This window comes from Leuciscus leuciscus, assembly GCF_965113295.1.
Source record: "Leuciscus leuciscus genome assembly, chromosome: 20".
Classification (NCBI taxonomy): Eukaryota; Metazoa; Chordata; class Actinopteri; order Cypriniformes; family Leuciscidae; genus Leuciscus; species Leuciscus leuciscus.
Genome location: NC_138744.1, coordinates 32537696 through 32552954, shown reverse-complemented (window position 1 = coordinate 32552954; position 15259 = coordinate 32537696). Strand labels below are relative to the sequence as shown.

Below are 15259 nucleotides of genomic sequence, written 5' to 3'. Positions count from 1 at the left end.
GAAAGGGCTCTTTGAGAGCGTTATAGTGTGTTTAGTTTGATGTGTGTGTGTAAGGAAGCTCAGGTAAAGCCTTGGCCGTCCTGACAGGTGTGTTGCTAGGCAACAGCGAGTAACAGACAGAATGAGTGACGCTGCTGTGACTCTACATACATCCCATCATAACACACACACACACACACACACACACACACACACACACTTCGGTCTCTGTTCGCAATGCCTCGTGCTTATGAGCAGACATCAAATAGCCCAGCCTACATCAGAAAAGTCCACATCCTTCAGTGTGACTTCTGGCTCTAATTGAAAAGCATTATTTGCTTCAACTATACACACACACACACACACACAGTTTGTATGAATTTGCAGCCTACACTGTGATTTGTACCAAAAATGTATGATTTTTAGAATAAGTATAAAGGTCCACTTCTAAACTAAAGCAGACTCTCCAAAACGCTATGAATGAGATTGTACAAATTCATAAGAATTATCCACAAATTCACCAAAACATGAAATAGTTTGGAATCGCCGTGAGATTGTGTTGGCTGTGTTTCGGGTGCTGGAGAGATGAGGATGAAGAGGTTTTTCATGTTGAAGTGTGTATGACCCTTACACTGCATTTGACACGTCCTGTGTCTCAGTCTGAGAGAGAAATATAAATAAATATATAACCTTTAGGCAACTTCTGACTGTTGAGAAGCAGAAGCGTGAGGTCAGAGAGAGGAAGAATATTTCTGTTCAGTCACATAAATCTGATTATCTTTCTGACAGCAGAGCAGTGTGTGTGCTCGGGTGGGTTTCCTAATTGTGTGAAAAGGAAAAGGAGCCAGTAAATGAGGAAATGAGCGTAATTTTCCTGCTTCTTCTCACACACCTCGTGTAGAGAGAGGGAGAGAGAGAGAGAACACTCAGTCTTTCATCTATCTTTGGAAAGTGGAGGTGTGTTGTTTTCATTCATCCATAACACAAGCCTGTAATCATTCACAGAGTCTGATTTACACACTTTCATTCCCACCTTTAAACCGCTCTTTAAATCTTAATGCTGGTTAACGCGAATCATTCAAAAACTACGCTTAGCCTACTTCAAGAGTTATATTTTACAAATAAAAAATATATATATATATACTTTGGTCCTGAACTTTTCTATGACAAGACTCAGCTTTGATATGTTTTATAGGCCTATTAGACGTTGACTGGTTAACGCAAGCACAATGCACATATCTACAGAAATATATCAGTGTGAAGTATCAGCACATTTGGAGAAAGTGAGCAAACACATTTCCCTGCTGTCAGACTCGAAGAAAGACAAGAAGGCGCAAATGCAGATTGGCTAATCCTGCCGCGTTTACAACCGGGATTATGAGCAAGTTCCCCGCAGAAACCAGAGAGGCTTGTTGCTCTCCGTCCAGACAGGTGAAACCCTGCTGGTGCCTGTAAACCTGTGTGTGTGTGTGTGTGTGTGTGTGTGTGTGTGTGTGTGTGTGTGTGTGTGTGTGTGTGTGTGTGTGTGTGTGTGTGAGACACAAACGCTCAAAACACCATGTGTCACATTCTCCACACCAACCGCACATTCACTGATATAAATCGCTATACAATATCACAGATATACTTTAAGTATCATACAACATATTAAAATGTCTTTCCTGTAGCCTATGTGTGCACATGATGAGTGTATGAAGTCAGGAAGCACATGTTGTTCCTCACATTAACATGTTCCTCTGAATTATATTAAAGTCTAAATACTTTGTGTCTTGTTTATCTGCTGAGTTAATGTTTTGATAAAAAACTGTGTTGCTATATTTAATTTGAATTATTGTATTTGCTTTATAATGCAAATTGTCATCAAGTAGTGTCCAAAAGTGATGTCCGGAGGGGACCCTACACGTTTGCTTAAACCATCAAAATATGAGGAAATATTTCATAGTTTTTAAATATTTCAAATATGAGGGAAGAACAAACTACTAAACTTGATTAAGGTAATATCTGACAAAATTATTTGGCAAAGAAAGGCAAACTAAAAAAAGCACAGAAAAACAAAAAGGAAGCATTGACCACATAATCAGTTAGGCAATTGGTGTTTTTGCATGTGTTCATAATTTCTTTGTATGACATCCTGGCCAAAAATTCTATTTCTGCAGAATCACAAATAAAACAACAGACTCCAAGCACAACTGCGCAATATGATTACAAAATCTTTAACACATTTTTAATAACCTTTGATTAAAGGGTGAAGATGTCAATTTTCCTTAATCTGAAGTACATGTAATGCCTCTTATGTATTGACATTGTTGATCATACAATGTAAAAAATGATTTTTTGAAATTGTAAATAAAGTTAATTGGAGTTTGTTTTACAAGAATATATTATTTTAGCTTTTATACTTCAAAATGTCAAGCTTAATTCAATGACAGTTTTTTTTTTGTAATTGTTTGTGAAATTTACCTGCAACGTGTGAGTGAAAAGTGTTTCTACACCAGTTTTAAAACAATCCCTGCCTTGTGTCTACATCCCAACCTCAAAACAACACTCTAGTCATCTTTAAACTGACTTAAAATATCCAGTTGAATATCATGCAACTTTTTGCTTAAGTTGTATGATATTCTTAACTTAAGACTTAACTTAAAACTAAAACTTAACTTATTTTGATGAGTTAAAGTGATGTAAAAACATATGTACACCTCATAAAATAGTTCTGTTTTCTCATGGGATCAGGTTGGCATATCATATAAATTAGGGCCTATTTTTTAAGTGTAACTTGCATTTGAGTAGTGGTTTATAAAATAGAGAATTAATCTTAAATATTTAGAGAGAGAGAGAATTTTTGCATTTTAACACGCCTTTATTAAAAATACCCAAATCAAAACACTTTCAAATCCGGTCCTTCCAAAACATTTACAAACTGTAAACTCTCATGAATAATTTCACACAGAGCTCCCTTATAACAAATCAATTCAAAAGACATGAGATCCCCCATGGCCTTACCGACAGTCAATTCAAATTCTGGATTTTATTAGGTTAAGAAACACAATTTGCAAATTAACTCTTTTCGTTCAATTCTTATTTTTCTAGTGTCATAAATTGCCTTCCTCGCTTGACCCAATGGGAAGTTCAGTAATTGCCAACAAAATCGACGTCTCCGGATGCATTTTTCCAAAGAAAAAATCTCATCAAAACTATCAAATAAACTTTCTTTCTGCAGAGAGAGAGAGAGAGAGAGAGAGAGAGAGAGAGAGATAGAGAGAGATAGAGAGAGGGGGGGGGGGGGGAGACAGAGGGGAGAGAGAGAGAGAGAGGGGGGGGGCAGAGGGGAGAGAGAGAGAAAGACAGAGGGGGGAGGGAGAGAGAGAGAGGGGGAGGGAGAGGGGGGGGAGAGAGAGAGAGAGAGAGAGAGAGAGAGAGAGAGAGAGAGAGAGAGAGAGAGAGAGAGAGAGAGACAGGGGGGGAGAGAGAGAGAGAGAGAGAGAGAGAGAGAGAGAGAGAGAGAGAGAGAGAGAGAGAGAGAGAGATGACAGGGAATTATGGGAAACAGGTTGAGGAAACGAGATAATCCAGATCTTAACCGGTTGGAACACATGTTCCAAGTTATTGATTTTAAGAATAAAACATATAGCAAATCTGCAATAATGCTTTGCATCTAAAGCAAACAGTTGAACTAAACATGACTAAAATGATCCTTCCATTGTTCTTTGAAAGAAGGCTTCATGGTCTCTTAAGTGTGATTTATTCTGTTGTGCTCGTGTGAATGTGAATAAAGACCAATCACTGCTCTCTTTTCTCTCACACGTCTGTAGTGACTTTGAATCTTTTCCTATGTTCTCATTGATCCCTCTGTTCCCAATTTCACGCACAATTTCTAAACAGCTTTAGCCCGAGGCTTGTTTTCCCAAGCCTTCCTCTGTAATGCCAGTGAATCCTGAAACACCTCCGCAGTGTTTTCTCAAGGCCGAGCGCTCTCATCTCTCTCTCTCGCCGCATCAAAGCTCGGCTTAAGTCTGATAGTGCGGGGAAACCCTCTTATCCGCTGCCACGCTTTCACTGCTCTTCATGGGTGGGACGGGTGTTATGTTATAACACAGTTATCCATGTGTGATCCAAACACGGCTTTTATTCCTCATAAAACTCTGTGTGAATTGCTGAGTCTCTTAACAAACATTAATAACATATGAAGTGAAATGTCAGTGGTTAGTGAACATTGTACACTCCCAGGAAAGTGTACATATTAGTAGCCTACATAAATGATACTAATACACTTTTGGATACCTTTTTTGCTGAGAGTGTACCCTTTCAAAAGGTATTATGCATCATTTGGGTACAAATAACATGTATCTGTCATTTTTGACAGAAAAAGTATTCATCGGAATTGTATGAAACTTGGTAAAGGAAACTATGTTGTAGCTCATTTTTTTTAACAACTTGTTTAGATTTATGGCTTTGATTTTCTCACATATTTAGAGTAAAAATATGTATTTCATATAAAAAATCTGAATAGTATTTTTCTGCATCGTTCATAAAAATAAATGTAAAATTCTGTAACTTTTTTTTGTTCACTTTTCTAAAACTTTTTTCACTTCAGCAAAAATCTTCCAAGTGTGGTCTTTGAAAAGAAATCAAACTTAATTCTGTTGTGTTGTGGCTCAATTCCGTTGTCTTGTGAACTTATGTTTGCTTTTTAAATGTGGTTGTGTTGGGCTCTACTGGGCCACCGTACTGTGCTCTAAAGCATTCAAAGTATAGGATGCTCTACTAGGCCTGTATGCGATGCCAACACAACAGATTGTGAGATAAATCCACGCTTGTGACATCGATGCTTTGCTGATTTACCTCGGCGAGCCGCATGTTTTGCCAGATCTTAGGTGAGAGGTCTGCATCATGGTAATGAATTAAATATTAATGAATATGATACTGGGGTAGTACAGTATGTGTATAGCAAGAGGTCATGTTGATGCGTTACGCTCGGGTTGCTAAACCCTGCCTAGCGTGTGATACACTCATACAAACAGACGTTCATGAAAACTGAGAAAACTGACATCAGGTCAGTGCTAATTATGCACAACAATCCTCTGAGAGTTTAAGCTGACCAGATACTGTCATTATTTACTGTCATACAAACATGCATGGCTTTCTTCAATCAGACACAAAAGGAAAACATTTTAAAACGCCAGTGTAAAATCAAACAGTTTTAAACAAATTAGGACTTTTATTATGCTAGCGATGTGAATTTGACTGAAACCTCATACATGATTTAAAACATTAGTCTAAATACTTTTCTTCATATTGAAACTTTTTAATGGGGGAAAAAATTAAACCTTTAACTCAAGAACAGCCGTGATTGCATCCGTGGATCAATGAGTTATTCCTTTTTATATTATCAGTAATAATAATAAATGTAATAACCTTTTCCTTTAAGGGCAATAAAATAAAGCAATTAGTGGTGAGTTTCAACATGGGTGCAAGATAAGTATATCTGGAGTATGAAATATTAAAGGGGTGGTTGATTATGATTTCACTTTTCTAACTTTAGTTAGTGTGTAATGTTGCTGTTTGAGCATAAACAACATCTGCAAAGTTACGACGCTCAAAGTTCAAAGCAAAGGGAGATATTTTATTTGACAGAAATCGTTTTTTAAGGACTACAACAAACGGCTGGTAGGGACTACACGACATTCCTCCCGGGTTAGTTACATCACCAACCCAAAAATTTACATAAACCCCGCTCCCGAAACACGACTTATAGATTATCAAGACAGAATATGGTAATCAATGACTAGAAGATAACTACACATCAGCTACATAATTCATCAACTAACCATTCAGAAATGTCCTGTTGCTTCTACATGTTGTCACTTCTTCTTTAGTCTCTCATCTTTCTGACTCCGGTTTGAACATAAAAGGCTAAAAGTCTGTGTGAGTGCAAGATGTTGAAGCGCCGCCCCTGTGTCGGGAGCAGCAGCCCATTTGCATTTAAAGGGACACACACAAAAACGGTGCGTTTTTGCTCACCCTCAAAAATGGACACTTTTAACATGCTATATACAAATATCTGTCAGGTATTTTGAGCTAAAACTTCACATTCACACTCTGAGGACATCAGAGACTTATTTTACATCTTGTGAAAAGGGCATTATACCACCCCTTTCATTTGGCTAAAGCTATTGTTTTTCAAATAACATAATTAAATGATATTGTTATATATGCCAAAACCTGCCTAATTGCGCAAAGTTCTAGAAATAATAAGCAGCCGCTCCCAAAGCCAGATGCCTTATTCATGAATCAAGTGGATTTTTTGGACATGTTTTCTGTGAAGGGCAGATTTTGAAAGCTTTTTTTTTTCCTCCAGGAACTCAAGAATAGGCCTTTCTCTTCAAGAGGGAAGCTGTTGTTAGATCTGAAGCACAGAGCAGCTCTTAACTGGGCATTTTGCATGAAGAAATCAACCCTAATGCTGGATTATTTCAAGAGGCACATGCCAGTTCTTGCCATCTGTACCTTTAACACAATCTTCATGCAGAGACAGAGCCATCATGACAGAACAGAAGATCTGTCCAGCTCAACACACACACCCTGAGGCACTGAACACCAGTTCACATCGCTGTAGAGAACAGAAAATGAAAGTGAAAATGTCTGGGCGATGTTTGGGAAAATGAGTGTGTGTGTGTGTGTGTGTTCATGTTTTTATATCCCGGTGGGAACTTCAACCTGAATGCACACAGACTCATGGGGAATTAAGGTCCCCTTGAGGAAACAAGCTTATAAATCATACAGAATGAGTTTTTCTGAAAATGTAAAAACACAGAAAGTTTTGTGTGATGGGTAGGTTTAGGGCTCGGGTTAGTGTGTGTGTGTGTGGTACGGTTTGGAGTGTACGGGTGCAGAAGTCCTCATGACCATCTGTCTGACCACCAGAGCGGACGGTGACAGCAGCCGGGGAGACGCATGCTTAAGGAGATAATGGATGACAAAAGATGGGGCTCTGGATCTGTGTGTGTGTGTGTGTGTGTGTGAAAGCGCTCTCCTCTCTAGCCGACTGAGACAGCAGTCTCTGGAGCAGCACATGTCTCCTCATTAAAGCCGGTGTTTAGCACGCAACAGATTGGAGCTGAGAGTACCTGCGGGGTCATCCCTGCCGTCAGACCAATACTCCCATTCTTTAACATACAAATTGCTTTTTTTGTGCTGGAGGATCTGAGATTAATTGCACACACCATTTGGTGCTGCTTGTTCAAAGCCCTCAGTGTTTTTTTTTCTTCCTCTTGCTTTGATTCTGGTTAGAGATTAGCTCAGCAGAGATTGCATCACATTAAGGGGCTTTCTTCTTCTCAGTGCTACCGCGGGGGTCTGTGTGGTTTACATTTTAACATCTACAACAAGTGGATTTGCTGTCAGAAAATGCACACAGCTTTTTCCCCCCCCACAAATATGTAAGAGCCTTTAACTTCCATGCCCACATAAAATGTGTGTGTGTGTGTATGTTGTGGGAAAAAATTGATTCCATATTCACATTTTGTGTGTGTTTGGAGAAACATATCTTAAATGTTCTTAAGCATTTTAATGATCACATTACAATTTAATCTCTTGTAGTTGCATTTGTTTTGTAGATTACATTTTTTTGTAAAAAAAAAAGTATGAGAGAGAGAATAGACTTTAAATAGACTTGTTTTGCACTTTCCACATGTGCGTATTACTTATTCCAACACTTCAGACCAAAAATTAAGACAATTATCGCAGGACAACACCGCCAGAACATGGGGTAACACTTTATTTTACAGTGTTCTTGTTGCATACAGTATGTTACATGTACTCACTAGTAGTTCTGTAACAGTAAATTATGCATAATTACATGCAACTAACTCTGAACCAAACCTTAATCTTAACCATGACCCTATAGTAAGAACATGTAGTTAATTATAATTACTCAGTACTTAAATGTATAATTACACTGTAACACTGACACCTTAAAGTGTAACCAAAAATAACAGTACATTACACGTTACATGTATTTATTGTAGTAATAACTTTAAATTATGCATAATTACATGCAACTAACTTGAAACCAAACCCAAATCCTACCCTAACCCTATAGTAAATACATGTACTTAATTAATATTACTCAGTACATAAATGTATAATTACACTGTAACAGGGACACATTAAAACAAAGTGTAACCCACTTTATTTTAGTGTCCCTGTTACACATCTTGTACTTACAATTGTAATATGCATAATTACAAGCAACTAACCCTAAACCAAACCCTAATTATATATTTAGTATGTGTTGTTAATTAATATTACTACTGTTGTTGATAATTTAACTGTAACAAAGGCACCTTAAAATACTGTAACCATAGTGTTACTAATTATTGTTTGGGTAACACTTTATTTTACAGTCTCCTTCTTAAACATGTTACAATTAGTTATCAATAACTATAGATTATGCATAATTATATGAAACTTACCCTAAACCAAACCCTAAGTACATGAGGTTAATTATTATTACTCAGTACTTAAATGTATAATTTCACTGTAACAATGGGCTACACTTTATTTTAAGGTGTCACTACTTACACTGTAATTTACATTTCATTATTGAGTAATAATACTTAACTACATGTTCTTATTATAGGGTTAGGATTAGGGTTTTATTTTGTTTAGGTTAGTTGTATGTAATTATGCTTAATTTATAGTTATTGTAGCTATAGTAACTACATGTAACATATGTAACAATGACACTGTAAAATAAAGTGTAATCATTTGTTATATTATTGACGAGCAGGGAAAAAATGCATATATAATGATGTGCATATTTATAAGCAAATTGTATAGTGTAACCTTGATTTTTCAATGACTGTATTTCTGTAACAGGACATGGTAACACCTTATTTTACAGTGTCCTTGTTGCATGTTACATTTACTTAGTAATAACAGTAAATTATACATAACTGTAACCCTAAACCAAAACCTAACCCTATTTTAGGTGTATAAATTAATGTCGCTAGTACTTAACTGTAAAATTACACTGTAACAAAGACGCCTTAAAAAAAGGTAACACTTTATTTTACAATGTCATTGTTACACGTTACATGTAGTATTAACTATAAATTATACATAATTACATGCAATTAACCCTAAACCAAACCCTCATCCTAACCCGGCAATACTTTATTTTAGTGTAAATCTTAAATATGTATGTACTTACCATATTAATAACAGTAAATTATGCATTATTACATGAAACTAACCCTCAACCAAACCCTAATCCCTATAGTAAGTACATGTCGGTAATTAATATTACTCAGTACTTAAATGTATAATTTCTCTGTAACACTGACACCCTAAAATAAAGTGTAACCTGTGACACAGTAACAGCACGGCCCCATGAAGTACACAAACAACTGCAAGTGAATTAAGGTTCTCGGGCAAACTCTTCCAGATGTGAAGCCATGTGTTCGTCTGGCTTTGTTGGACTGAAAGAGAAAGTTAAGAAAAGGGAGTTGAGCAGCCCACACGCCACCGCTGTTTACCTAGCCTAGGTACCACAGTTGCCCAGCTCACACCTTGTGACCAGCTGTGCGTATACGTGGAGAGATTTAGCACACACACTTGTAAATGGTTAAATAGCTTGCCTCATTGCACAGAGAATAAGCAGAGAAAGCTTACTGTGTTCGGTGCTGAACGCCTCGGGCGGTTCAGGGGAATAAAGACATGAAACCCAGGCGTTAAAAATGTTCAACACATTTCACTACATAACAACCCCTGCGAATGTTCAAGAGTCTGCGTTCATGTGTCCATTATGAGATGTTAATATGTCAAGTTAAGCATTTGCGAGAGCGAGGGAGTGTGTAAATGGGCTTTAAAGCATGTGCCGTGTTTTATTGACTGAAAAACCTGAGGTCACCCGCACCTCAGGCCATTTCCACCTTCCACTTCCTCTCTCGCTCAATACTTAACAGACAAACCCAACGTGAACGTTGATATATGATGGGGAACGAGAAGAATGAGCAGAAGCCGCCTGGGAAAGGGGTACTGTCCTTTCAACTACTTTTAGGTTCAAAGATAATATGTTCGTTTTAGTCTAAAATACTTTGGGAAGGTGCTTTAATGTTTTGGAAAAACAGAACAGATTAAAAATGTCCATTTGCAGGTATTATATCTCATAAACTTGGTTTTTGTGAATTTTTTTGGCAACACTTAACAGTCACACTTTATTTTACAGTTACATATTGTATGTTACATGTTCTTACCATAGTAATAACAGTAAATTATGCATATTACATGCAACTAACCCTCAACCAAATCCTAATCCTACCCTAACCTTATAGTAAGTACATGTAGTTGCTTATTATTACTCAGTACTTGAATATATAATTACACTGTAACAATGACACCTTAAAATAAAGTGTAACCCACTTAACAATAAGGTTAATTAGTTAACATTAGTTATTAGTTAACATGAACTAAGAATGAACAATACTTCTTCATTAATCTTAGTTCATATTAATTTCAACATTTACTAATACATTATTAAAATCAAAGGTTGTATTTGTTAACATTAGTTAATGCACTGTGAACTAACATGAACAAACAATGTTTTTTTATATTTTATTAACTAACATTAACAAAGAATATTAGTACTGTATCAAATGTATTGCTTATTGTTAGTTCATGTTAGTTAATACATTAACTAATGTTAACTAATGAACCTTTTTTTATATATTTTTTTTTTATATCTGTTTGACTATGGTTTCATATGAACTGTATAAGACCCCTCATTTGTTTTGATGTTGAGAGACATCTAAACCAGTGGTTGTGAACTGGTGGGTCACTGTAAAAGCGTCTGTCCTGATGGGAAAACTGCTGAACGCAACTAATCCTGCATAGTGCAGTGGATAGCGAATTAAATAAGCAAAGGCTTATCAGCTTAAAAAGACAAGAGAAAATGCCTCTGGATGTTTTGTATGTTGATGTCAGAGGTGTAATATGGATTATGCTAACACAATATTTGACCAAGTGTTGGGCTGGTATTTCTTCTACAGCCTACTTGTCATAATTTTGGGTCAAGACTTCATGTAATTCCAATGCAAGCGTTGGGTTTTGAAGCTAAACCAGTTGCGAGCCAGTGCTCTAAATCACTGTCAAAGAGTGCAAGTTCACACTTTTACTCTGTCGTAAAATAAAGAAGGAACACAAAGGCCTGGGTTTGAGGTCAGGCAGAGAAGCAGCAGTGATTTCTTGAAGATTTACGCTTGTCCTGACAGCAGGATTTTTTTTAACCTGTCCAGACACTATTCTTTTATATTGCTGCCACTTTGCTAACAAGGTCTCTCAGGACCACTGAAACTCTACCACCCAGCTAACAGGGAACGTTCCCAGAACTTTCACTAACGTTCCTTACAAGTTATGTAAACGTTAGGACAAAACATTCTTAAAGAAATGTTTATGGAATGTTCCTTTAATGTTAATAATAGTTAATATACGTTCTTGTAATGTTGAGAAAATGTTCTCAGAACAACGTTTTTGGAATGTAGTTATGACATTATTTGTGCTTGATGAATGTTTTTAAGAAAACGTTCTCGGAATTACATTCTCGGGACGTCCTAATAATGTTAATATTATTTGCTGAACGTTTTCTTATTGTTATCATAAAACGTTATGAGTACAACGTTCATGGAACATCCTCATTCATTGTAGATTCATAATTTCTGTTTTAACTATTCATTTCATCAATTAGCAAACACCATCGCACACCTGCAAGTGATAGGTGCGTGGGAAAAAAGACCAAATATTTATATAATATTTAGAATTATGTTTGTACCCGTTTATGATGATGTGGTGTTATTATGTATTCAGTCATTGAGCCTAATTGGTTACAAATGAATCTTTACATTGATTGGTCATGTGATTATTTTAAATGGGATTGAGTTTGAATGTTTGTATATGCCTGATGAAGGTCATGAGACCGAAACATTGCTAATAAAATGTTGATACTCATTTGCAAGTACTGATAGTGTGCGGGAGTTCCTTGTTTTTTGTAAACTATTAATTTCATAACATTATTTCTGTAATTGTAATTTCTGTGTAAATGTATTAGTAACATATCACAATAAGGTTTAATTTGTTAACATTAGCTAAATAAGCTGTTAACATGGACTAACAATGAACTTCTACAACATATATTAATGTTATTTAATGTTAGTCGCAACATATTTTAAATCAAAGGTTGTATTGTTTAGTTGTACATTCATGATGCAGTGCAAATATATAAAAGTTTTGGGTCAGTACTTTTTATTTTTATTTTGAAAGAGATTAATATTTTCATTGAGCAAGGACACATTAAATTGTTCAAAAGTGATAGTTATAAAAGATAAATGCTATTGTTTCTATTTGTAACTTTCTATTCATCAAAGACTCACAAAAAAAAGAAAAAAAGTTCACCGTTTCCTTAAAAATATGAAGCAGCACAACTGTTATATGTGGTTTCTCATCCTCCCCTTGATATGTGGTGGTGTATTAGACCAGTAGGTGTGTACAGACCAGAGTAAATATAGTGAAAGCTGTGGCTCAAAGACATATAAGCATTGGATGGGTGCCTAAAGATTCCTTGGACGCTCTCGATTTTTCCATGTGTCAATGACAAGGAAAATACACTCAGAAAAGAGACTTTTGCATGAATGATTTGGGAGGTCGATAGGTGTTAAAAAGTTCACAAAAAGAAGTTGACCTCCTGCTGATTTGGCACGCTCCAGCCCAGACGGGATGTCTGCGTTACTGAGACGTCTGACGAAGCAGGAGCCAAATATTGTTCAGGGTGATCTACTTTCTCCACACACACACATGTACATACAGTGTACATATATATAAATACACACGATAATGTTCACACGCAGCATGTTCCTCGTGGCTTGTAGAATAAATTGAACCTGGAAGACATTTCCCTGTATTGTGTCACCTGATTAGGACACTTTTGGGTGGGTTGCACCAATCAGGATTACTTCTAGATTAAATCAAGGTTTATCTATTAATTCTGTTGCACCAAACTTTAAACTTTGTATTAAAATAAGCAGACTTACTATCATTTTGATCCTGATTTGATCAATTGATTTGTTACAGTATTTATTCATCTTTTTAACTTTAGTTAATAAAAATACAACTTTGCATTGTTTCAGTGAACATTAACTAAGATTAATTAATGTTAACAAATGGAACCTTACTGTAAAGTGTTACCAAAGTTGCTTTCTTTACGTTAATATCTTATATAACAGTATGTGCCCAAGCTAAAGTTGTTCCATGTATTTGAAAGTGTTGTTAGTCAGTGCATAAGCTTCTGTTATTGGCTAATGAATTAGTTAATGTGTGTAGAAACAGTTTGTGCAAGTTTTAACACGGCAGAGAGTGATTTAATAGACTGACCTCTATAATAAGTAACTGGGTTGGCTATGTGTGTTTTGGGTGCAGATATCAGGAGTGTTTCAGACCTCTCTGTGCTCCAGTGATTATCAGTCCAGCACGGCTTCCACCCTATTACTGCCATATTGATACAGCGAAGCGGGTGTCCTAAGACACAACGGACCAATCCCTCCCCTAAACTGGAGAGGGGCATTAAACATCGCCTGCATGGGCTCCATTCATTTACCACCCCTCATTCTACACCTCCCCCTCAATTGCACAATCCATAACCCCCCCAACCCCAAGTGCAAACCTCATTCCAGGTCTATCGATTGTGGCCGTCTGCTGCTCGGACCTGTCGCCGGCTCTGGCGATGTGAGCTGGCCCTGACCTGACTCCCGACAACTCGAGTTTCTGATTGATTCCACTGAGTGAGCGGGCAGAGCGAGTGTTTGCTTTGATCGCTGGATTGGTTCAAATATCAGCGTTTATATAATGCCCCCACACCAACAGTGATGGATCCAGTAGTGATAGATTTGAGCGTGGTTGAGAGGGTGGTGATATTCCAGTGGCTAGCTTATACACATTAGTGTTGGGCAATATGAAAATACATGACTTATAAAGTGTCATCACCTCTGGGTATCAAGGTCCAAAGCAACATCAAGCAGTGACAACAATAGTCAGAGGAGTTTGAATTATTCAGAGAATAAATGCAGGTTTATGCATTTGTGGATTGAGAATGTTAGAACATGGCGATGTATAATGTACACCCTACACTGTAAAAACTAAAGGAGCCTCAAATATCCTGTCGGATACTCAAGGAACTTCAAAATGTAATTTAGGTGCCTCAAAGCTCTTTCTCCTATAGTAGGGTTACTGGAGGAGCATTGACAATCTTTGAGGTTCTTGCTGGAACTTATGGGATCCTTTAAGCACTTTGTATTTAGTTTAGAGGTTCTGGAGTCACCTTTTCATTACTATGAGACCTCGAAGTGCTTTGGGGGAAAATAGAGGAACTTGAATGCGATAAAAGGGTTATTGGAAGATCTTTTAACATTTAAGTGGTTCCTGGAAGATCTCTTATGTTAAAGCCAGCATCTGGAGGAACCCAATGGTTCAGTGAGGCCAGAATAAGATTATTATTATCCTATTATTATTATTATAGGCTACTTAAGTTTGATTCAGTATACATACCCAGGTGAAAAAGACGTACTATTAAAAATGTACTTGAGTGTGTTTTTAGTAGGCCTACAATACAAATATACTTTAATGCATTTTTAATACATTTAACAGTAGCCTACGTCTTTTTCACCTGGGTAGCTTACATTTATTTAGTATCTATAGGCCTATTTTGTTGATTAATTTAAACCTTAAACAACAACACTAAATTATAATAATATTAATAAGAAGAATACATTAATTATTATTGAATAAATAATAGTAATAAAATAATAATTTTTACCTACTTCTTCATAAATTATTATTTGAAGAAGAAGAACTAGGAGGAGAAAAGTTTTATTCTGTCACGAAACTGCTGCTATTCCTCTGCTGTCGTCGCTTCAGTGATCCTCGCGCTGCTCGCGCGCAACAAAGCTCAGCTGATCGACGTCATCGGGTAACGGCTCCTCTCATCAAAGCTTCCGCCGTTTGTTCGGCTCTCCGTTACAAGGTTTGTAAACTCGCCAAATAAATATAAATACAGAGTCTACTCACTATATATTCAAACACACATATATATAAACTAAATTGATTATACATTACTACTTTTTTACAGTGTTTACCACTCGTTTATTGCACAGTATCTGGTATGAAGGTTTTAGCCGCGATGCTAACTACGTTGATGAACAAATGGAAATTATTTACTTATTGTCTTAGATTGATT

General features: G+C 36.6%; 1 long non-coding RNA gene across 3 annotated transcripts in view; it reads left to right on the top strand.

Moving 5' to 3' along the window:
* Nucleotides 1-14152: 14152 nt before the first annotated feature.
* The window catches only part of LOC309484253, a 288989-nt gene continuing 287882 nt past the window's right edge, over nucleotides 14153-15259 (top strand). For all 3 annotated transcript variants that reach the window (XR_014200783.1, XR_014200784.1, XR_014200785.1), the window contains exon 1: nucleotides 14153-15046. This is a non-coding gene — a long non-coding RNA (uncharacterized lncRNA). The remainder of the gene's footprint in view (nucleotides 15047-15259) is intronic.